Below are 23,932 nucleotides of genomic sequence, written 5' to 3'. Positions count from 1 at the left end.
TAACAGAAAGAAATGCAGGGGGAGGATTCAGGTAGTACCTGATGGACGGGCTGCCTGGGCAGGAGTCAGAGAGGTTCAAAAAGAGGGAAAAAAATGGGCGCTGCCTGAGATTGAGGAAAGGGGTCAGAAGAGTGATCAACTGGAAAGGAGAGATGTAGGGTGGGAGGCTGGCAAGAGAAGGAAGCTGAGAATTCCTGAGAGCCTGCCAAGTGCAGCTACACCCTTCTATCCTATGTTCTGTGAACTGGACAGGGACCTCAGTCTTGGGACACTCCCAGACCAAGAGAAAGGATCTGCCACTCTATGGTTTGCTTCTCACTGGCCCCTGAGCCTCGTCCTGCATTCTTAAAATCCGTTCTTAATCCTGGTCCCTCTCCTGCTCAAAACCCTCCCATGGCTCCTATTGTCCACAGGATAAAGTCCATACTTGGGCTCTGAGAGACCCTGCTATAGGCATGGAGGCCCTATGCTCAGCCAAAGAGGCAGTCAGGGTCTTGGGGTCAGGGACCTTACCCGCCCAACCCACCGAGGAGTTAGACCTCCCTGAAGCCTCCCAATCCCCAGAGCCCCCTGTTGGGAGTCAGTGAGGCCCAGGCAGAGGTGACAGCACCGTTTTATTCATCAGAATCTGCAAAATAAGGTGGATGGATCACAGAGTCACTACAAGCCTGCGCTCAGGGGTTCCACCCGCAGCCAAAGCCCGCCCTCGGCGCGCAGGATCAGCTCCGGCTTCCGGCGGGGCTCAGTGTGGTCCGGCAGGAACCGGAAGTGCAGCAGCATCAGCGCCAGGACCGTCTTCATCTCCGCCATGGCAAACGCCTGCCCGATACAGTTCCTGCAGGCGGGAGAGTGGACTGTGACTGCACCCAAGACCACTTGTTGGGTCCCATCCTCCAGGAGCCTGACCCGGGACCCCTCAACCACACGCAGCTCAGCCTGAGAGATATAGAGAGGGCTAAGCACGCCTGGGACCCCCATGTGGGATTGCTTGTCCTGGAGCCTGGGCCAGACTCCAGCTCCCAGGTCAGACCAGCAGATGGAGAAGGGGATTTTGAGCACTCACGGACTCCTCCTAGGACCTACTCATCCCCATTCCATGGACGTTTTCCCATAAACTGTGAAGGTGGAGGGAAGATCTGGAACTAGGACCAGCTACAATGTCCCCATGCCCACTTTCGACTGCCGCACCCATCACCCCATCCCTGCCTCAGGCACAGGGCGCTCTTACCTGGGCCCTGCGGAGAAGGGAATAAAAGCCAGAGGTGACCTCTCCTTGCTGTTCTCTGAGACCGGCCCGGTAGGGGTCGTGGAGCCTGCCAGGTGAGATAAAAGGTTTGCTGGGTGGGGTCTCCTAGGTCCAGCAGCCTTGTTGGAGAGACAAATGTGTGTGTTGGGGGGAGGTGATGCTGGATTTTCCTCATCAAAACCCTGCCCCCTCCACTAGGAACATTGGAATTGACAAAAAACCAAGGAAAGAAAAAGTAGATGCGGGGGTGGTGGTGGTGAATGAGGAAGGCAGCACCTCAGGATCCGGCCATACGGTTGGGTTGTGATGGAGCGCTATAATATTATTGATGACGCAGATATTGCCTGTGGGAGAGAAGGGGGCAGTCACGACGAGGACCCCCTGAAGGGTCCATCTTCCTACCTGGGAGGCTCCTCCCCCTGAGGCTGTGGGCACCTTTTGGGATGGCTTCGGCCATCGGGAGAGTGCGTCCTGCTTGGCGCAGCGTCGGGAGATGAAGGGAGCTGGGGGATGTAACCGCAGGCTCTCCTTCAGGCACATGGTCAGGAAGGGCAGCTGGGCCAGGTCGTCCCTAAGGAAACACCCCAGCCCCAATCATTATCAAGGGAACGAGGACACAACACTCCAGCTTTTCTATTTCCAAAATGAGACCTTTTCTCCCTATCACAAAATGACCCATTGGGATCAAATGTTGAGAGCAAAAGCAGAAAACAATTAAGAAGCAGAAAATTAGAAAAGTATCTGAAATTTAGTCAAGCAGTTAAAAATACTCTAGGAAAACACCCAGAAGCCAATGATGGGATTAACAAATTTGCATAAAAATAAACATTGTCTGTGGCAAGAAAGCAAATTCAAATGCAAATGAGTGACAAAATACCCAGATCCAATGTTTTGCTCTTATTTAGCATGGTACTAGAGATACCAGAACGTTCAATTAGGCAAGGGAAAAAAAGAGTCATGCAATTTGAAATGTGGGAGCAAATGTATCATTTTGGCAGATAATGATTTTCCACTTAAAAAACACTAGAGGCCCCACTGGAAAATGTTTATAAACATTTAAGATCCAGCAAAGGAGCTGAATTCTCTGCTTAATCTTTCTTCTTTTGCAGTGGTTACTTAAAATTCTAATATTGTGTGCACTTATTTGGTTCAGAATTTGGGAACTTTAAAACATAATCCACCTCTATGGCCCATTGCCATTTACTTCTCCCCACACGTTGCCAGATTATTATCTTTTTAATGTGTGCTTTCTGGGCTAATTTTTAGCGTCTTAAAAAATTATATGGGAGCACACCATCTACTATAGACACTATTATGTATCCTTTATATGGGAGTGGGGGGCTAGAATGGAGTCACTGTTGCCCCGCCTGGAGTGCAGTGGCACAATCTCGGCTCACTGCAACCTCCACCTCCCAGGTTCAAGTGATTCTCCTGCCTCAGCCTTCCAAGTAGCTGGGACTACAGGCATTCACCACCATAGCCAACTAATTTTTTTAAGTTTCAGTAGAGACGGGGTTTCCCCATGTTGACAAGGCTGGTCTTGCACTCCTGATCTAAGTGATCTCCCCACCTTGGCCTCACAAAGTACTGGGATTACAGGCATGAACCACCATGCCTGGCATGTATCTTTTCTCATTTAACAGTGTATCACTTTTTCATAGCCCCTGGGATTTACGTCAAAATAAGGTTATCCCTACTCTGGAGCTATGAAATAATTTTCTCATGGTTCCTTCTAGAGCTTTTAGGACTCTTTTAGAAAAAAATGATTAATCTGAACATTATCTTGTCATAAGACATGAGAACCAGGTTCAGTTGCCTTTTTTCCAGAAGGCTTTCCAGTTGTCCCAAGAACTTTTACTTAATTATCTGTATTTTTTCTCTTGATACACAACATCATGTTTAGCATGTACTGTGTTCATTGGGCACAGAATTTATTTGCATAAATCATTAGCTTTACCATGTAGAAATAACCATCAACTGAAAACATAATAAAAGAAAATATACTAGTCAAAATAATATAAAATACCTGGATTAAACTTAAAAAGAAACATGAAATCTCTGTATTTCATTATAAATTTCCCTCAATCCAAATAAAACACACCCTTTGCCATGCAACAAATGTTTGTAAGGGTTGAATTAACAACAACAACAAAAAGCCAGTCTGCCAGATGTTAAAACCTATTAGAAAGTCACAGTATTGGGAAGCCGAGGTGAGTGGATCACTTGAGGTCAGGAGTTTGAGACCAGCCTGACCAACGTGGTGAAACCTCGTCTCTACTAAAAATACAAAAATTAGCTGGGCGTGGTGGACAGTGCCTGTAATCCCAGCTATTCAGGAGACTGAGTCAGGAGAACTGCTTGAACCTGGGAGATGGGAGGTTTCGGTAAGCCGAGATCGCACTACTGCACTCCAACTAGACTCCATCTCAAAAAAAGCAAAAAGAAAAAAGAAAGTCACAGTAATAAAAATAGTATGGCAATGCCATAAAAAAGGATGCATTCAAACGACTAAAGAGGTCAGAGACAGACGTGTGAATAAGTGAAAACTTCCCATCTGCTAAAGAAAGCCACACAAAGCTCTGGGAAATAGATGGATAGTGTGATACAAAAGAAAATATGGACAAATGTAACTTCATAAAAATTAACCAAAAGCACCCCCAAAAAAAGTCAAAAGGCAATCTTTTGCAACAAAAGACAGAAAAAAATCATTAATTGTGATACACATTCTTATAAGTAAATAAGAAAAAAGAACCCAAAGAAAAACAGCAGAAAATATAAGATGACCACTCCCATAGAAAGAAAGTGGCTTATCAACTTGGGCAAAAGATGCTCTTTCTCACTCTTATTTAAGAAAATGCTCATTAAAAGATGAAATGTGAAGACTGACAAAAATTTTAAATTTAATAATACAATAATACTATTGGCAAATTTGTGGGAAAGCTTGTGCCATCAAACTCAGCAAATATAGAAATGGATTTGCAATCATTATTACAATTCTGGAATGCAAATGGTCCTTGATTCATCAATTGCATTTTCGGGAATTTGTCCTGCAGAGATGCTTACACATATGAGCAATGGTCACTGTAGACACATGCCAATTGCACAGGTTTAATTTAGCAAAAGGATGAAACAAGCCAAATATACATGGATGGGGAGATGTTTAGATAAATATCTGTTGGGGGAACCCACCCCCAATATTTCAATGTAGGTTATTTCTATTTTCCATAAGTGTCAGCCAGCTGAGAAAAGAGAGACAGTATAAAGAGAGGAATTTTACAGCTGGGCCACCGGGGGTGACATCACATATTGGTAGGACCGTGATGCCCACCTGAGCCTCAAAACCAGCAAGCTTTTATTAAGGATTTCAAAAGGGGAGGGGATGTAAGAACTGGAAGTAGGTACAAAGATCACATGCTTCAAAGGGGAAAAAGCAGAACTACTAATAAGGGTCTAACAAAGATCAATTCTGAGGGAACAGGACAAAGGGCAAAAGCAGAACTACTGATAAGGGTCTAACAAAGATCACAAGGCAAAGAGCAAAAGCAGAACTACTGATAAGGGTCTATGTTCAGCAGTGCACGTATTGTCTTGATAAGCATCCTAGACAACAGAAAACAGGGTTTGATAGCAGAGAGCTGGTCTGACCACAAATTTACCAGGGCAGAGTTTTCCCCACCCTAGTAAGCCTGAGGGTGCTGTAGGAGACCAGGGTGGATCTCAGTCCTTATCTCAGCCACATAAGACAGACATTCCCAGAGCGGCCATTACAGGCCTCCCCCCAGGAATGCATTCCTTTCCCAGGGTATGAATATTCCTTGGTAAGAAAAGAATTTAGCAATATCTTCCCTACTTGTACGTCCATTTGTAGGCTCTCTGCAAGAAGAAAAATATGGCTCTTTTTGCCCAACCCTGCAGGCAGTCAAACCTTATGGTTGTCTTCCCTGTTCCCTAAAAATTGCTGTTATTCTGTTCTTTTTCAAGGTGCACTGATTTCATATTGTTCAAACACACATGTTTTGCAATCAATTTGTACAGTTAACACAATTATCACAATGATCCTGAGTTGACGTACATCCTCACCTTATGAAGATAACAGGATTAAGAGATTAAAGACAGGCGTAAGAAATTATAAAAGCGTTATTTGGGAACTAATAAATGTCCATATTAAAATGAAATCTCCACAATTTATGTTCCTCTGCTGGGGCTCCAGCTGGTACCTCCATTCAGGGTCCCTGACTTCCTGCAACAACAAACATCCACAGAATGGAACACTGTAGAGCTACACTAAAGGAGAAAATGAGGATCAGTAGTCCTGTCACACAATGCAGGCCAGAAGGTAAATCAGTACAGAGACTCTGGAAGGCAAATTGACCATATCTACAATGATTGGAAATGTTTATACAAGTGTCTTCAAAGAAAGGGATGGGACAAATAAAACATGGAATGCTATTCAGCACTCAGAAAAAAATAGCTATCAGACACACACTATTAAGTGGGAAAAAACATGTTAAGTATAGCCATAAATGCAGCCACCACAAGGACAAAAATATATAGACATAAAAGGAGAGATGATAGAAAATATGTAGATAGACTGATAAACAGACAGACAGTTAAGATGACAAATCAGTATCTCTGCAGGCCCCTGGAGAAAGGAGATTAGGTGGGTAGCAGGAGTCAAGGATAACCCTTGTCTTATCTGTAATGTCTCACTGAGTGCAAGAAAGAACCTGTTCTCATCATTGCTTTGTTATTCAAAACTCATTTTCCATGTGGTATATATACAGAACGGAGTGCTATTCAGCCTTAAAAACAGAAGAAAATTCTTTCATTTGTGACAACATGGAAGAACCTGGAGGACATCATGCTAAGTGAAATAAGCCAGGCACAAGAAGACAAATAGCACGTGACTTTAGTTACCTGTGAGATCTAAAATAGCTAACACAGAAATCATAGAAACCAAGAAGAGAATGATGATTACCAGAGAAGGGAGGAAGAAAGAATGGAAAGACATTGGTCAGAAGGTACAAGTTTCTGTTACACAGGAGGAATAAGTTTTGAGATCTATTACATGCATGGTGACTATAGATGATAATAATATATTTCTCAAAATTGCTAAAAGAGCAAATTTCAAAAGTTCTCACTAGAAAAATGATGAGTATATGAGATGATGGGTATGTTTATTAAATTGACTTAATCATTCCACATTGTATACATATATCATAACATCACTTGCACCCTATAAATATATATAAGTAAAATTTGTCAATTAAAAATAAAAACAAATATTCCAAAACTCATATTTTGAGAAAAAGAAAAGCTCCCAAAGATATATTGTTAATGTGAAGATATGTGTCTACTTTAATTCTTTTTATTTCAATAGCATTTGGCGTACAAGTGGTTTGGTTACATGGATGATTTCTATAGTGGTGAATTCTGAGGTTTTAGTGCACCTATCACCCAAGTGTATACTGTCCCCAATATGTAGTTTTCTCCCTTACCCACCTCCCAACCGTGATCTCCAAGTCTCCGTAGCTCATTATATCACTCTGTATGTATTTGTCCTCATAGCTTAACTCCCACATATAGGTGAAAGTATATGGTATTTTGTTTTCTATTCTTGACTTACTTCACTTAGAATAATAGTCTCAGCTCCATCAAATTGCAGCAAAGACATTATTTCATTCCTTTGTAAGCTGGAAGTAGTATTCCATGGTGTATATCTGCCATTTTCTTTATCCACCTGATTGGTCAATGGGGCATATGTTGGTTCCGATATCTTTACAGTTGTGAATTGTGCTACTGTAAGCATGTGTGTGCTTTTGTCTTTTTCATGTAATGACTTTTCCTTTGGGTGGATACCTAGTAATGAGATTGCTGGATGGAATGGTAGCTTTACTTTCAGTTCCCTGAAGAATATCCTTACTGTTTTCCACAGAGGTTGTGTTAATTTCATAGCAGTGTATGAGCATTTCACTTTTCACTACATCCACAACATGCATCTATTGTTTTTGAACTTTTTAATTATGGCCATTCTTGTAGAAATAAGGTGGTATCTCATTATGGTTTCAATTTGCATATCCCTGATGATTAGTGATGTTGTGCATTTTTTCATATGTTTCTTGGCTGTTTGTGTATCTTCTTTTGAGAATTATCTGTTGGTGTCCTTTGCCCACTTTTTGATGGAATTTTTTTTTTTTCTTGCTGATTTGTTTGAGTTCCTTGTAGATTCTGGATACTAGCCTCTTGTCAGATGCATAGTTTGCAAATATTTTCCCCCACTTTATAGGTTGTCTGTTAACTCTACTATTATTGTTATTATTATTATTATTTTGTTGTGCAGAAGCTTTTTAGTTTAATTAAGTTCCACTGCTTTATTTTTGGTTTTGTTGTATTTGCTTTTGTGGTCTTGATCATGAATTCTTTGCCTAGGCCAATGCCCAGAAGAGTTTTTCCAAGGTTATCTTATAGAATTGTTATGCTTTCAGGTCTTACATTTAAGCCTTTGATTTTTGTAGAAGGTGAGAGATGAGGATCCAGTTTCATTCTTCTACATATGGGTATCCAGCTTTCCCAGCACCATTTATGGAATAGGGTGTCCTTTCCCCAATTTATGTTTTTGCATGCTTTGTCAAAGATCAGTTGGCTGTAAGTATTTGACTTTATTTCTGGGTCCACCTTTCTGTTCCATTGGTCTAAACACCTATTATTATACCAGTACCATGCTGTTTTGGTAACTATAGCCTTGTAATGTAATTTGAAGTCCAGTAATGTGATGCCTTCAAATTTTTTCTTTTTGCCTGGTATTGCTTTGACTACACGGGCTCTTTTTTGGTTCCATATGAATTTTAGAATTGCTTTTCCCAGTTCTGTGAAAAATGATGAAGGTATTTTAATAGGCAGTGCATTAAATCTGTAGATTGCTTTGCACAGTATGATCATTTTCACAATATTGTTTCTTCCAATCCATGAACGTGAATATGTTTTCATTGGTTTGTGTCATCTATGGTTTTGTCCAGCACTGCTTTGTAGTTCTCCTTGTAGAGAGCTTTAACCTCCTTGATTAAGTATATTCCTAGGTTTTGTTTTTTGTTTTTTGGTTTTTTTTGCAACTTTTTGTTTGTTTGTTTGTTTTGCTCTGTGAGAGTCAGAAGGCAGTTCTCAGGTCACTGGGGTAATGTTCCAGAGTTGAGTATAACTTCCTCTGCCTCACAGAAGAGTTTGCCAAAGGAGTGGAGAGTAGCAGGTGGCAGTAGGCCTCATCCAGCTCCCATGCAGTTGGCACAAGGTGGGTGTCACTCATAGCAGTGTTCCACTCATAGCGCTGGATTTAGATCCAGGCAGTCTGTGAACAGAACTAAGACCTGCCACAGGCCATAAGCTTTTCCCACAGAAATAGCAATGCTTTCAGGCCATGCCATTTTTTGTCCCTGTCCAAGGCCAGGCACCCAGCTCCTGAACTCCTGTCTACAGCACACTTCCTGCTTGCCTTCCAGGTTCTGTTCAAGGGAGTTCATTCCCACTCGAGGTTTTATCAAGAAATTCAGTTGGGCATTTCGTTCAACCTGTGACCCCTGCCTGAGCTAGTTGTCTGACTTCCCCAAGGCCTCCTGTGAGATACATAAGGAATGGCTTCCCTCAGTCCATGCTGGAGGTGGAATGCCTGAAAGGCACTACTGCTGCCTTCTACTTTGCATATTTCTCACCACTCATAAATCAGTTCAAGCCCTGGGTAGAGTTAAGGCTCAACTACTCACCAATGGTCTGGATTTTCAGATTCCTCAGTGAAGATGTGTATCCTCGAGGCAGTCTCTCCGCCTCTCACCCTCTGTGGATTTACAGTTTTTCACCTGTCTTACAGAGTAGGATACAAACTGCAGCTTCTATTGAAGGGTCTGTGGATTCTTTTGGTTTTCCTGTTAAGTCCCCGTGTTGTTTCTTGGGAAAAGAAAGTTCACAGTGTGAATCTCTACACGCTATTCTGTCCTTCCACATGGGAGAGGCACACCTCCAATCCACCATCTTGGGAAGAAATATGGTGTCTATTTTTTATACACTCTTATTTGTATAGAAAAGTGTGTGTTCATGTAAAGTGGGCATCAGGATAGCCGTTTTCTGGAGGGACACACACAAAACCATTGCTAGTAGAAACTACTAGGGTGAGACTTAAGAAGAAAGCTCATTTTTATAAATTTTTGGACTTTTTTTTTTTTACAAAGTGTGCAGTATTATTTGATATCTTGGTTTTTAAAAGCACAAAAAGTATTGCCACCTTTTAAGACTGCTGTGCTGAACAAAGGTTTTGACGGGAAGACACTGCCTCCAAAACACCTGTCTAGTCCATTGCCTCCTCTCCATCCCCAGCCCCTGGCCTGGCTCGGGTCCCAGAATATCTTCACTGGGACTTCATTCTACTGCTGTGTCACTCTATCCTGACCAGCCCTGAAAACATTTTTCTGGTACCCAGATGACCTGTCACTCCCCTGCTGAACCACTTGTTCTGGCTCCCCATTGCCTTTGGGTTAAAATGGAAGCCATTACCGCCGCCCGGACTCTGCTTTCACTGCCATGGTTATTATCTCATCATAACTCAGTTCCTTCCTCTCTCATTCTCTCTGTGTCTTCTTCTCTCTTCCGTCCTCTCTTTATCTTGCTCTCCCTCACTTTCCCTCCCTCTTACTTCTTTCTCCCTTTATGACCATCTCCTTCCCCCAATGCACAAACCTCTCTTTCCCTCTTCTCCCTCTCTCCTACTACCCCTTTCTGCATTTTGCCCAGGTTGTCTTTTTTCACCTGGAGCACTACAGCATCCAAACATCTACTGATCATTATTCAGGGTTTCAGTTGCACTTTATTATTTTGGTTTTTTACTTTTTTTAGAAATGGGTTCTTTCTGCATTGTCCAGGTTGATCGTAAACCTGACCTCAAGTGATTCTCCCACTTCAGCCTCCTTGGTACTTGGTATCAAGCGACAGACAACACATCTGGCGAAACACTTTCTACACTCCCAGCCATGCTTCTCTTGCTCTCAACTCCATCCTTGCCCATGTGGACTGGGAATGTCTTGCACTGGGACTGTTCCCACTAGGCTGGGAGTACCTGGAAGACACATCCATAGGCAGGGTTCTTTCCAGGTCTCCAGAGCACAGAAAGGTGCTGGGAACAGAACTGGCATTGGAAACGTGTATGGAAGAGTTTGCTGAATGAAGAGTGAATGGATGAATGATACGGGTGAACCTGAGCAAAGATACATGACTTTTACCCCCAGGTCTTCCTTACAACTCCCTGGACTGGACTGGAGGGTGGGAATTAGTGAACAAAAGGGCAAACTTTCAGGAAGTAAAGATGTTCAAAAAAATGCTAATTCAGAGAAAACAAGAAAGAAGTGAAGGTAAAATTCATTGATTGAACATGTCTAGGTGTCATCATCTGCCTTCATATATTGTCACTAGTTCTCTCAGCAGACTAGGACACTCTGTCCCAAAAGCCTGAAAATCATCCTCTGCTAGCCAGGCTAGATACCAACTTCTGCCTCTGGGCTCTACTACTAGTACTGCTAGGCAATAATGGAAGAATTGACTTAAAACGGCACCTTCACCAGCTGAGCAAACATTCAAGAAGTGAGGATGCTCGAACAATATGATATTTCTTGGAGAAAAGAAAGAGAGTGGAGGGAAAGTTCATTTGTTGAACATGTGCAAAGTGGCATAATCTCTCCTCACATACTGTCACCAATTCTCTCAGCAGCCCGGATCTCTCGGTCCTACAGGCCTGCAACCTTTCCCCTGACAGCCAGGCTACAGGTATAGCCACCTGTTACATGCCTCTGCTTTCTCTCACTATGTAATAGTGGAAGAATCAACAGAACAACTCCACCACCCCTCCTCACTTGGGGAGCAGAACAAATGATGGGCTCAGGAACAGTCCACAAGAACCTGCACTCACCATTCAATCTCTTTAGGATCCCTTGGGTCGCTAAGGCTCTTGCCTCCTGTGGGGCAGCGCTCCTGGTATTCTGGGTGCCTCGCAAGGTTGTACAGGACCCAGGAGAGACCGCTGGCCGTGGTGTCATGGCCTGAGGAGCAGCCAGGTAAGCTTGACTTCAGCACCAGGGGTGGACAGCGCCCAGACATTGAGGCCCTCAGGAGGATGGAGGGAGGGGGAAGATGGGCAGAATGGAGTGATCCAGGGTCCACCCATCCGGATCCTGAGATGAAGGGACCTCTGTCCCCACTGTAGTCCCACACTGGGACCCTCACCTGCAAACATGAAGGTGTCAGCCTCTGCTCTTATATCCTCATCTGACAACGCCTTTCCATCTTCATCCTGAAGAGAAAGCAAGATACACACATACACACACACACACAAATTAGACTATCTCTGAGACTTCAAAGTCTAACCTGAGATAATCTCTGAAGCTCTGATCTTCTTCCAGAAACTCAAATCCACTCTGCACGTCTAGATCTCTCTTGTTCACCGTCACCAGAGCCCCAACTCCAAGGGCTTCCCCCAGCTCCTTTGCCTCCTCTTTGGACCCTGGTGGCAGGAATCAATAGCTCTCAAATGTTTTCTTTTTCTGCATAATACAGACTTTCAGAGAAAAGATACTGGCAACCTGGGGTACAGGATATTTGAACGGCAATTTGCGTTGGAGGTTAGAAATTATGTATTGCTCCAAAAATATTTGCTCACATTCTAGAGTGGTCAACTCAGAGAGTCTTATCTTTCCAGAAGATATTAGGGTTATAAAACTATAGAAATTGCCATCTCACAGTAGAGGAGTAGTTTATACTCCAGAACAAAGCATTCTCTCTCTCTCTCTTTCTCTCTCTCTCTCTCTCTCTCTCTCTCTCTGTCTCAACTTTCACCCTGTAAGAAAGAAGAAGCGTATGAGCTAGCTGTCCTATATAAGATATAAGACTCATCATGGGGGGGCCCCTCTCCTATGGTGCAAATTCTTGTGCATTTACAGGTAAAAACATTGTGTTGCCCTAGGAATGCGGAGCCAGCTCTACAATCCTACTCTGCCTGATGTTATTGCTGTAAATAGCTAATGGGCTGCTATGATCCAGGAGTTTGGTGCATCTGTCATCATAGATATAGACATAGACATAAACATATAGATAAACATAAAAATGTGAAAGACTAACACAATAACTTGTAAGTCAAGTAAAATCTCAGGCTCTTCACAGTTTCAAAATTAACAGTGCCCCGTGAGCTGCATGCAATAAAGTGATCTCTAAAACCTGTCTGTGACCTTCCCTTTCTCAAGCATCTTCCATGGCTCCCAGTGCCCTTTGGATCAAGACCAATTTATTTCACCTGACATTTGACATCGCTTCTGCCTCTCACCAAACCAGACCGAGAGAAACCCACCTTGCTCAAAGGCAAGCAGAAGTACATCAATGAAATCCGGGGAGCCCGGAATTTGGCTTTGTCCTTGAGGAAAATCCATCACACCCTGAGGGAGGGCGGGCGCCGGGCCTCCTGGATGACACAGCATCTGTGAAGTCAGCACCAGGCGCAGGTTCTGCTTGTTGTGCTTCGTTCATCCGTTGGGTGTTTAACCGTTTTGCGTTTTATCGTGAAACGCTTTTCGCGCGTTTTTCGTGCGCCGCTTCAGTGGGTATCAGTCGGCAAAGTTGACTCTCCAGACCGTCCTCTCTCCCTGCGTCTCATCTCTGAGAGAGTGTCTCCATGCACCTAGGCACCTAGGTAGCAAGCAGCCTGTTTCTCTCCCCTCTCTCCCACCCAGTATCCAGCACTGGTCATTTTCCTTACCAAAAGTGTCCACACAACTCAGACTTCATCCTCTTCCAATTCATCCCTGCTCCAGCTCCCCCCACCCTGCCCCAATAACCAATTCTCTCTCTTCTCTCTCTCTCTCTTTCTCCCTCTCTCTTTCACCATGTAAGAAAGAAGGAGCAACCGGGCACAGTGGCTCATACCTGTAATCCCAACACTTTCTGAGGCCAAAGAGGGCAGATCACCTGAGGTCAGGTATTCGAGACCAGCCTGGACAACCCAACATGGCGAACCGCCTCTCTACTAAAAATACAGAAATTACCTGGGCAAGGTGGCGGGCTCTCAGTTTCCCACACAGCTCAGCTCTTACCACATTCATCATCAGCTGAAATTACAAAAGCTCTCTGGAAATCTCTTTATAAACTTCATACCACTTTTCCTGATTTTCAGTGTCCTTAATATCTAGCCCCTACTTCCACAACTTTGTTTCTACTGTCTCTTGCACATGCTTATCATCAGCACTTCTAAACTTTAACCCAAATATTTCTACCTACCTGTAAAGGCAACACTTTCTCCTCTTCCTCGCCCTTCAAAGCACAGCTGATACAAATCCTCCAGAAAGGTACTTCTGGTTACTTTGCTCATTCCTCCCTCCCCAACTTACTCCCTTTGGTCCGTGGATTCCACCCCAGGCCCTGGGAAGGAACTCACTCCTGACAATGGCTGTCAAAGCTGAATGCATTTCACCAGACTGTCCAAGGTCATCAAGGCTGATGTGCTCAAGAAGCATGTCCAGACGACTGCTGCCCTCCTGAGGGCCCAGGTGCCCTTGCCACTTGTCCTGGCCACAGAAGGGAAGAGAGCTAGAGCTGGGCTCTGCCTCCTTTGTGCTCCTCCCCAGCCCCAAACATGAGGACGGACTCCCCCACAACCAGCCTGCTGGTCCTCTGCCCCAGGAACCCATTGCCAGCAAGGAACAGACTTGGATGGGGCAGAAGCTGTTAGTATGAGGAGATGAAGACCATGGCTTAGAGTCAAGGCAACACATTTAAGTCTCAGCTCACATACCTGTATCTGTGTGCCCTTGGTCAACCTATTGCACTCCTCTGGGTCCCACCTGTGAAATATTCAATAAAGATCAAGATGATCTGCTTTGGGGCCAGATAAACCAGGATAGAATCTCTGCTCCACCACTCCTAGCTCAATTCCTGGCTGGTTGAACTGTGTCCAGCTCTAATCTCTCTGGCCCTCAGTTCGTCATCTGCAATAGGACAATAATAACCATAACCTAACAGGGTTATTAAAATTAAATTAGACAACTTATATCCTGGCATTGGGACATGACATTTTTTCAGGCGTATGGTGAGTGCCCAGTAAATGTTTGCTTTATTCATATCATTGCAATAAATTCATTTCAAAAATATCCCTGTGTTGAAAGAGGCACTTCTTCATCAGCCCACGAAACGCATCTGCTTTCCAGGTATGCCACCAGTGATACCAAGACCGTGATGTTCTTACCTGGTATTTCTCAGAGTTGTGTTTGCAGACAACAACCTGGAGACAAGGCAGTGACTCCCCCTGGACAGTATCAGGCTTGTATCTGCCACTATTAAAGCAGGTTCTCTAAGCCTAATGCCCATTGTCTGTCATACAATGTACTGCATGAACAGACTACTATGGAGGCCCACCAGTGTCACCCCCATGGAATTTAGGTTGACTCAGAAAAAGGATACAAACCAACAAGAAGTACATGTCACTTATTGTGCCCTGAGTAATCAACTGCCTGTCTCTGACCCAGGAGTCTTGTGTCTTGGGTTAGAATCCATGAAATAGTAACAAGCTAACTTATCACCTTGCATATTAAAAAAATGCCAGACATACAAATCCTAGGAACCCCAATTCTTCAATTCTCCCTGCATTTCACACCCCTTTTGCACCAGTAATTTTCAAGCTAACTCCCATTAAGTGCGATCTAGTTTACACCTTTGAGTCTGTACTGGACTTTTGAGTTTCTTAGTAATACAGTGTGGTGAAATGATAACGCTCTAATAGACCCAAACCTGGTTGAACTTTGAAGCATTGTAGAGACAACGTCCACAGACACTGCAGCCTCCTCTCAGTTCCTCGGAACCCAGTCTCACCATGTGAACAGGGGTGCTTCTGGAGGCAGAGAGAATCACATGGGGAATCCAGGTGTCACAGCTGAGGCCATCCCAGATCAGTCTGAAGCTAGTGAAGCCCCAAACATGTGAATGAACTGAGCCAGGATCAGCAAAGCTGCCCACTTGACCCACAGCTTCTCATGTGCCAAGAGTGATCCCTTCCACATCCAGAAGAACTGGCCAGCTATCTCACAGACTCGTTAGAAATCGTAAACCCTTTTTGCTCTAAGCCAGTGTGTTCTGAAGTTGTTTGTACTCAGCAATGACTACTACACGCAATCTTCATTTTACTCTCTAGAGTTTACAGGGATTCTGTGAGAAAAACACAGAAATTGACACCTTCTGAGAACCTACTATGTGCCAAGTAAATGACCTTTTAAGTAGGGATTATCATCCCCATTTTACAGATGAGGAAACCAAGGCTCAGAGAGGAAGAGCTATGGCCGTGTCACCCAGAAGAGCCAAAATTCCAGACCAAATCTATGCGTTGTTCCTCCACCCCAAGACTCCAGCTGGGACCCAGAGTTCAAGGGACTCACAAGCATGATGGTCGCACTCTTGTTGAAGATCTTTATATAGGGCTTCAGGATGTTGAAATGGCGGGCGTCAGCATCCGACGGTGGTGGCTCCATCTGTCACCGCCACTCAGCAGTATCCCTTCTCCTAGTAGGGCAGCCAAGGACAGTGGACAAGAACAGCACCTTCCCCCACGGCTGCCCAAGGTCGTCCCCAACCCCTTTCACCTGCAGGTACTCACCCAGCCAGGGCTTCAGAAACCTGATGGAGAGATCATCCTTGGGTGCAATGGCAGCTGGCATGAATGAGGAACATCAGGGGCCATGTGGAGGGCAAGAGAGGAACTTCAGGTGTAGGGCAAGGCTCCCTACCCGCACTTTCCCCACTCCATGCCCGGCATAGCGGGAAGGGGGCCAAGGGCAGAAGACGAAGGGAGGATAGAGGAAGAAGGACCAGCCCAGGCTGCAACAGCACAGTTGCAAATGACACAACCTAACGGGGCATAGCACAGCCCAGCACTCCTTGACATGGCTCCTGTATGTCCCGACATGTTCTGCAACAACCAAGCACAGCTCCACACTCTACAAAATACCTTTAAAGGTGCCCAGGACACCCTGTCTGCCCCAGCACACTCTGTCATCTCCTGACATGGACCTGAGATAGTCTGACATGACCTCTGTGTACCCCACAGACAAGCCCCAGATAGGGTTTAAATATGATTTCTTAAATGTCCCAGACATGTCCCAGGTGTAACCAAGGCTTTTCTTCAAGCATAATAGGAATGGATTTCGAAACCTGGCTCAGGAAGACTAAAATAATGACTCTGACAATTCCAAAGAGACCCTAGCTCCCAGACCTTGGACAAGCTACAAACGTGGCGAAGAGATGACAAGGAGGAGAAAAGACAATTTCAAATCACATGTCAGAGAAGAACCAGAAAGTCTCTGACATACCCCAAGTGTCCTTGGCCAAAGCTGAGCCACACACATGATGACTTCCCCATATGATCCCAGGTTAAACAGAAAGGATACAACCAGGTATAATATTGAAACTATAGGCTGTTTATGGGACTCCTGGGGGAAAGGTGAGCTTTCTGACAAGAACTAAGCTGCTGGGACCCATGGTTGACACCATAAAGAAAGACTGCCTTAAAAGAAAAATTGATGCAGAGAAATGGTGAAATTAAGAAAAGGAGACAGATTCCTGATGATGTTCATTGACACTTGGTTTCAGCCATGCCTGAAGACCACCGTCCCTGGACTTTACACTCCTTTGATTCTCTTTATTTGCTTAGAGCACACAAAGTTGAAAGCCATCACTCACAACTGAAAGAGACCTCAGCAGCTTGTAGAGAGCTGGTGATCCTACGAGTCACTAAGGATTTCCAGTCAGGCTGCCAGTTTCTGTGGGATATGCCACTTCCCTGCCCAGCCTGGTGTGTCCAAGGATGGTACATAAAGAGCAAAGTGGAGATCAAGCAATCAAGTGGCCTCCCGGCCGGGAGAACCTTGGAAGCCTGCAGGATAGAGGCAGGATTGCAAGGTGGACAAGTGGCAGGTATGAGGAAGGAACGTAGACCCATCATATAGGTGGACGCCAAGATAAATAACAGCCCAGGATTCTCCTCGGGCCAGCCACAAGTCCCTACCTCTGGGCCGAGGGATGGACAAGGCTTGGGTGCCAGGGATCGGCTGGACCCCAAATACCCATGATGCCCACCTGGATCTTCCTGTCACATTACTTTAAAAACATCCCACTCTATTGGTCTCAGACTCAGCTCCAACAAACCTCCCAGGTAAACATTCCAGCCTGCCCCATCAGACACCCAGTTCTCTCTAGGTTGTCACATTCATCTCTCTCTTTGCCCATTCCTGGACCCATGAAGCTGCCCTGTTCAATCTCCTGGCTGTGGGATTCCTTCAAAAAAGGGCCCTGAATTGAGGCGTCTTGGGCCCCAGTGGTGCCCCGAACACCAAGGCAGGGAGCAGATGCCAGGGGGAAGACGTTGAGATGGAAGTCTCAATGAGGGTCATGAATACTCAAGGAGGGGCCTGGGTACTGCAGGGACCACACAGAGGCTTGGCCTTGCACCCACCACCACAAGCTCTGCATGGGTACCTGAGGCATTGGTGATAGACCGAATGGTGTCAGGGTGGCATAAAACGATGAAGGGGATGATGGGACCCATCCATATCATAAACCCCTGGGAATAGGTGGCCGACAGCTGGGTCAAGTTCTTCAAGCCCTCCTCTGTAGGAGTGATCTGAAAGCAAGTCAGGGGGCCGTCAACTCCTGTGATGGTTAATTCTAGGTGTCCACTAGACTGGGCTAAGGGATGCCCAGATAGCCAGTCAAACATTATTGCTGTGTGTGTCTGTGAGGGTGTTTGAGAAGAGATTAGCGTTTGAAGGTAAGCAGGATGGAAATAGTAGGTGCAGAGGAATGAGTGAGTGAGGAGAAGAATGAGTGAGTGAGGAGAGGAATGAGTGAGTGAGGAGAGGAGTCAGTGAGGAGAGGAATGAGTGAGTGAGTAGAGGAATGAGTGAGTGGGCAGAGGAATGAGTGAGTGAGGAGAGGAATGAGTGAGTGAGGAGAGGAATGAGTGAGTGGGTAGATGAATGAGTGAGTGAGGAGAGGAATGAGTGAGTGAGGAGAGGAATGAGTGAGTGGGTAGATGAAAGTGAGTGAGGAGAGGAATGAGTGTGTGGGTAGAGGAATGAGTGAGTGAGCAGAGGAATGAGTGAGTGAGGAGAGGAATGAGTGAGTGAGTGAGGAGAGGAATGACTGAGGAAAGAAATGAGTGAGTGCGTGTTGAAATGAGTGAATGAGGAGAGGAATGAGTGAGTGGGTAGATGAACGAGTGAGTGAGGAGAGGAATGAGTGAGCGAGGAGAGGAATGAGTGAGCGAGGAGAGGAATGAGTGAGTGAGGAGAGGAATGAGTGAGTGGGGAGAGGAATGAGCGAGTGAGGAGAGGAATGAGTGAGTGGGTAGAGGAATGAGTGAGTGGGTAGGGGAATGAGTGGGTAGAGGAATGAGTGAGTGAGGAGACGAATGAGTGAGTGAGGAGAGGAATGAGTGAGTGAGGAAATGAGTGAGTGAGGAGAGGAATGAGTGAGCCATCTCCCTTGCTTCTCTGGGGTCCCAGACCCCAGCCACCATCAATACCCAGCTCCCTGAACCCCTACTGGAAGTCCCACTCCTCTGGAAGTCCATCTACCCTGAGACCCCATACCCCATCCAATCCATTGAGGGCATGAACAGGACAGAAAGGCAGAGGAAAGGAAGAACTTGCTCACTCTTCTGCAGCTGGGACATCCGTCTCTCCTGCCCTCAGAACTCCAGATACTCAGGCCTTTCTGGACTCTGGCTGAATTTACACCACCAGCATCCCTGGTTTCTGACTTGCAGATGGTATATCATGGGAATTCTTGGCCTCCATCATCACATTATCCGATTCCCATAATAAACTCTCATCTCTCCGTCTCTTTCTGTCTCCACACATACATGCACGAGCGGGAAGAAGAAACACCCTATCTGTTTCTAAGGAGATTCCGCTTCTAGGGAGAACCCTGAATAATGCTCTGCCCTAGAAGGAGCCACAACAAGTCCCCCTGCAGCCACCGGATGTGGGGCAGCGTCTGCAGTGAGCAGCGTGTCTGGATTCTGAACAGCTGCAGGGGATTTCTGCTGACCTCTGCTCCTTCTCTCTTGGGGCTGTCCCAGGATCCGAGGGTAAACACCAAAGCAGAGGGAAAAGACGAGCTGTCTGCTCAAGAGGATGTGTTTTCTCGTCCTGGAAATGATTTCAGTCTGGCCATTGCTATATGGGAAGGTCCCCATGGGAGGAGGTTTGTGGGCAGCAGTGTGGCCTCAGGACATATCCCTAGGGCTGGTTCCCACATCTTTTTGTGTGCTGACTGGTCCACATGGGCACTGGTTTCTCCCACAGATGAAAGGTCTGCGCGCTGAGGGACCTCCGTTCTCAGCAACCCCCGGGGGAGCAGAGGTGTCTCTAAGGTCCATCATGATGGCAGGTACCACCTGGGAGAGCCTCCCTTACGCCAGGCTCTGTGCTAGTGCCTCCTGTGGACATGTGGAGACGCCCATCAATCCTGCCATTTGTAAGTGAGCAGATGGAGGCCACATTCCCCAAAGGGGAGGGCTGGTCCAAGTCGGAGGGCAAGGTTTGGGAGTATCAAGGACGGCTTCTGAAAGGGGAAGGGAGTGGGAAAATCATATCCAGGTTGTGCTACAGGGCTCATTTGGACATCTTAGTGGGGAAGAGCACATTGCCCCTGGAAGGGGATGGGGTGGGAGACTGCCTGTGCTTTCTTCTGGTCCTGCTGTGTCCTTCCATGGGGAAGGAAGTCAGAGCTAATTCCTGTGGGAAAGCAGCAGCCCAGAGATGGGCAGATACAAGCAAATAGGCCAGTCAGGGAGCAGCCTCTGTATAATGGGTTCAGGAGGCCTCAAGTCCAGCAGAGGAGAAGGTGGGAATGCCGGGAGAGCCCTGCTCTGTGCACCCCACACCCATGCAGGAGCCTCTGGGAGGTGCAGTAGTGTAGGGAAGACAGGCAGGAAAAGGATTCAAGCAGGCTGAGGTGGAAGGACAGGGAGGTGAGAAAGGATTGGGATGGAACTGCAGAGGAATGAATGAAAGAGGAGAACAATGAGTCCGTGGATAGAGGAATCAGTGATTGAGGAGAAGAATGAGTGAGCGAGGTGAGGAACGAGTGAGCGAGGAGAGGAATGAGTGAGTGAGGAGAGGAATGAGTGAGCGAGGAGAAGAATGAGCGAGCGGGTAGAGGAATGAGTGAGCGAGGAGAGGAATGAGCGAGTGAGGAGAGGATTGAGTGAGTGAGGAGAGGAATGAGCGAGTGAGGAGAGGAATGAGTGAGTGGGTAGAGGAATGAGCGAGTGAGGAGAGGAATAAGTGAGTGGGTAGAGGAATGAGTGAGTGGGTAGGGGAATGAGTGGGTAGAGGAATGAGTGAGTGAGGAGAAGAATGAGTGAGTGAGGAGAGGAATGAGTGAGTGAGGAGAGGAATGAGCGAGTGAGGAGAGGAATGAGCGAGTGAGGAGAGGAGTGAGGAGAGAAATGAGCGAGTGAGGAGAGGAATGAGCGAGTGAGGAGAGGAATGACTGAGTAGGTAGACGGATGAGTGAGTGGGTAGAGGGATGAGTGAGTGGGTAGAGGGATGAGTGAGTCAGGAGAGGAATGAGTGAGTGGGCAGAGGAATGAGTGAACCATTGCCCTTGCTTCTCTGGGGTTCCACGCCCCAGACACCATCAATACCAACCTCCCTGAGCGCCATTCCTGCTCTTCTGGAAATCTGTCCACCCTGAGACCCCAGACACATTTTGCTGTCACACTCACCAGGCCCAGGTGGCCCCAAAACCAGTGCCGTTTTGGGGGCTGCGGGAAACACTGAAGCCGGCGGCAGTTGTCATAGAAGGCATAGATCCAGGCCAGGACACGGGCAAGGAGCCAGGAGCCCGCAACCAGCATCAGGAGCAGCCCTGGGGACGTTGCCACCGGTCCCAGGCCCAGCCAGGGCAGGCTCAGCAGTGACATCCTGCAGGGCAGAGGGGATGGAAGGTGAGGTCCTGAGGCCCAGGGAAGAGCTCCAGGGACAGTGGAGAAGGGCAGGATCAGGAACTACTGGGGGCAGGGCAGGGAGGCCTCAGAGGTGGGTAAACAAGGGCTGAGATCTAAAGTCCAGAAAGGCCCAACCAAAACCAACAACCAAGTGACTTCCAGTGATCTGGTAACCACACAGAAAGGGAAAGAGATGGGCTGATTAGAGTCCAGAAGGGCCCAGCCTGAATCCTTGGGAATTTGCTAGGAGTTCAGTTACCAGGAAACCACCAGTTTCCCATGCCAGCAGCTTGTAGCCACCCCAGCCTTGGGCAGTCTCCTCCCCATTCCAGGCCAGGACCCTCCAGCCCAGCCACCCCTAGCCTGGCACCTTTTGTCGGGAACAGCCTGTCCCACAGAAACTGCTCTCCGCTTCTGCTGGGAGGTCTTTGGCCCTGGTCTCTGACCTAGGGAAGGCCTTAGGAGGCTGGGCTGGGCTGGGATGAGCTGAGGCAGCCAATCCCCACAGTCTGGGTGTGTCTTCCGTGCCTGGGCAGCCAGCCAAAACCTCGGGTTGGGCCAGTTGGGTGCAGCTTAGGGTGCCCCAGCATGAGCACTGATTTCTCAGGTCTCAGTACCTTCTTGGCAGTGTGCAGGGGAAGTTGGGGGGTGGTTAAAGGGGAATCTGAGCCCCAAGTTTACCTCCACCCTGCCCTTCCAAGACAAGGGCGTTCAGATAAAAGCATATACTTCCCGTGAGAGTTCGCAGCCAGCTGAGCTGAGCCAGGCCAACCCTTGTCCCAGATCATCTGGGCTCCTCTCCAAACATGGGCGGGGAGGATGTCAGGCACCATATCTGGTGCAGACTCAGGAGATTCAGAGACAGAAGCCCCTCATCTTTGGCTTCACAACCTGGCAAGAGTTCAAGTTCTGCCTCCAGGCAGCCAAAGGCCTGAGCTGAGACCTGACTGCTGGAAGCAGGAAGAAAGAATGCAGCCCCAACCCCACTGAGGATTACCAGCGTCAGATTCTGGGGATAAAGAGTCCAGCTGGAGGAGAAAACCTACAGGCCTACAGGCTGGGCTCAGCTTAGGAGGACAGAGTGGAGGCATAGGGGATGAGGCTGAGAGTGGCTGTGAGTGGACGGGGTCCAGGCAGGGGAGGGCAGAGCGAGGGGACCCTGAGTGGAGTCCTTGTTCTGCCCTGTCCTTTCTCTGACTGTGGGCAATGTGGCCCTCCTGGGCTCATGCTTCCCATCTGGGAAATGGGATGCCAGATGAGGCCTTAGAGGGTGACAGAGGAAGGCTCCTAAGAAGAAGGAGCTCCAAAAAGAGGGACCGAAGGGAAGGGGATGGCAACTAGCACTTCAGCTGCTGTGTGCCTGTCTCTACTCTGTGCAAAAGACTGTATGGAAGGTACTACTGTGTGCACTTAGTGTGTGCCAGCCTCACTATATAAAGTGCACCTACTGTGTATCAGCTACTCTACATAAATTCTGTCTACTATGTGCCAGGTGTGCCACATAAAGTTCACCTACTGTGTGCAGCATGCTCTATATAATGCAACCTTACTTTGTGCAGAGTACTTCATATAAAGCGTGCCTACTCTGTGCCACGTGCCATATATAAAGCATACCTACTGTGTGTCAGGTGCTCCACATTGAACATGTCTACTATGTACCTGGTAACCTCCCTAAAGTGTACCTACTCTGTGTCAAGTATGCTACATAAATCTTGTCTATTGTGTTCTGGCTACTACACATATAGTGCACCTACTGTGTGCCAGGTGCTCCACATAGAGTGTCTACTGTATGCTGGGCGCCCTTCACAAAACCTGTATCTTGAGTCCCTAGCCCTTTATATAAACCATGCCTGCTGTGTGCCAGGTGCTTTAAATAAAGCACACCTACTGTGTGCTAGATGATCCACATAAAATGCTTCTCCTGTGTGTTAGATCCCCTACATAAAGTAAAAGTACTCTGTGCAACATATTTGACATAAAGCACACATACTGTGTGCCAGGTGCACTATATAAAGTGTGCCTTACTGTGTGCCAGATATGCTACATAAAGAGCACCTGCTGTGTGCCAAGTATGCCACATAAAGTGTACCTACTATGTGCTAGGTGCGCCACATAAAGTACACCTACTGTGTCAGGTGCTCTACATAACTTGCACCCGACTGTATCAGATGCTCATCTGCATCACAGTGCCCAAAGCTGTCCCACCACCCTCCCATCAGCTCTCTAGACCAGAACCCTGGGCATTGATGGAGAGACCTGAGTGATGGCACCCAGTGGAGGGAAGGTGTCCATTGAACATAAAAACAAATTGAGGCTCGGAGAGGGCAGTCCTCTAGTCCAAGTTGCAGAGCTCACAGGAATTCAGGTCTATGAGACCCTCAAGTCTAAATCCATCCTCTCTGCCATGCTGCACCGTCCCCATTCATTAGCGTCAATGCCATGTTAATATAGGGACATTTATAATGGAGGAATCTCAGGCAATGTGGAGGCCCCAAAGGAGAAATATCTTGAGGCCCTTGATTCAGTACCTGGTTCCTTCTCCCACACGTAGGATCCTCCGCCCAACAGATCCAGGGCTCCCCTCCTGGCCCTCCCTAGATCTGTCCAGAATTTCCCTGTGGGGTGGAGTTAGGTGAGGGGGGGCTTGAAGGAGGGGGCTCCTAGCA

At 46.9% G+C, this 23,932-nt stretch overlaps 1 pseudogene across 1 annotated transcript; it reads right to left on the bottom strand.

The window, feature by feature from the left end:
• Positions 1–597: 597 nt before the first annotated feature.
• LOC101017987 lies at positions 598–21,629 on the bottom strand (annotated as a pseudogene). The gene is made up of 14 exons (XR_004180215.1): positions 21,526–21,629; positions 21,045–21,243; positions 17,786–17,930; positions 15,909–15,962; positions 15,691–15,814; positions 13,654–13,830; positions 12,621–12,731; positions 11,701–11,780; positions 11,504–11,570; positions 11,190–11,319; positions 1,682–1,817; positions 1,428–1,590; positions 1,229–1,351; positions 598–835 (listed from the first exon to the last, which is right to left on the bottom strand). The product of XR_004180215.1 is annotated as a cytochrome P450 4F12-like (transcript).
• Positions 21,630–23,932: the final 2,303 nt, after the last annotated feature.

This window comes from Papio anubis, chromosome 20 (assembly GCF_008728515.1).
Source record: "Papio anubis isolate 15944 chromosome 20, Panubis1.0, whole genome shotgun sequence".
NCBI classification, from domain to species: Eukaryota; Metazoa; Chordata; class Mammalia; order Primates; family Cercopithecidae; genus Papio; species Papio anubis.
The sequence above is the reverse complement of the archived record's forward strand: the minus strand, read 5'-3'. Positions and strand labels throughout refer to the sequence as shown.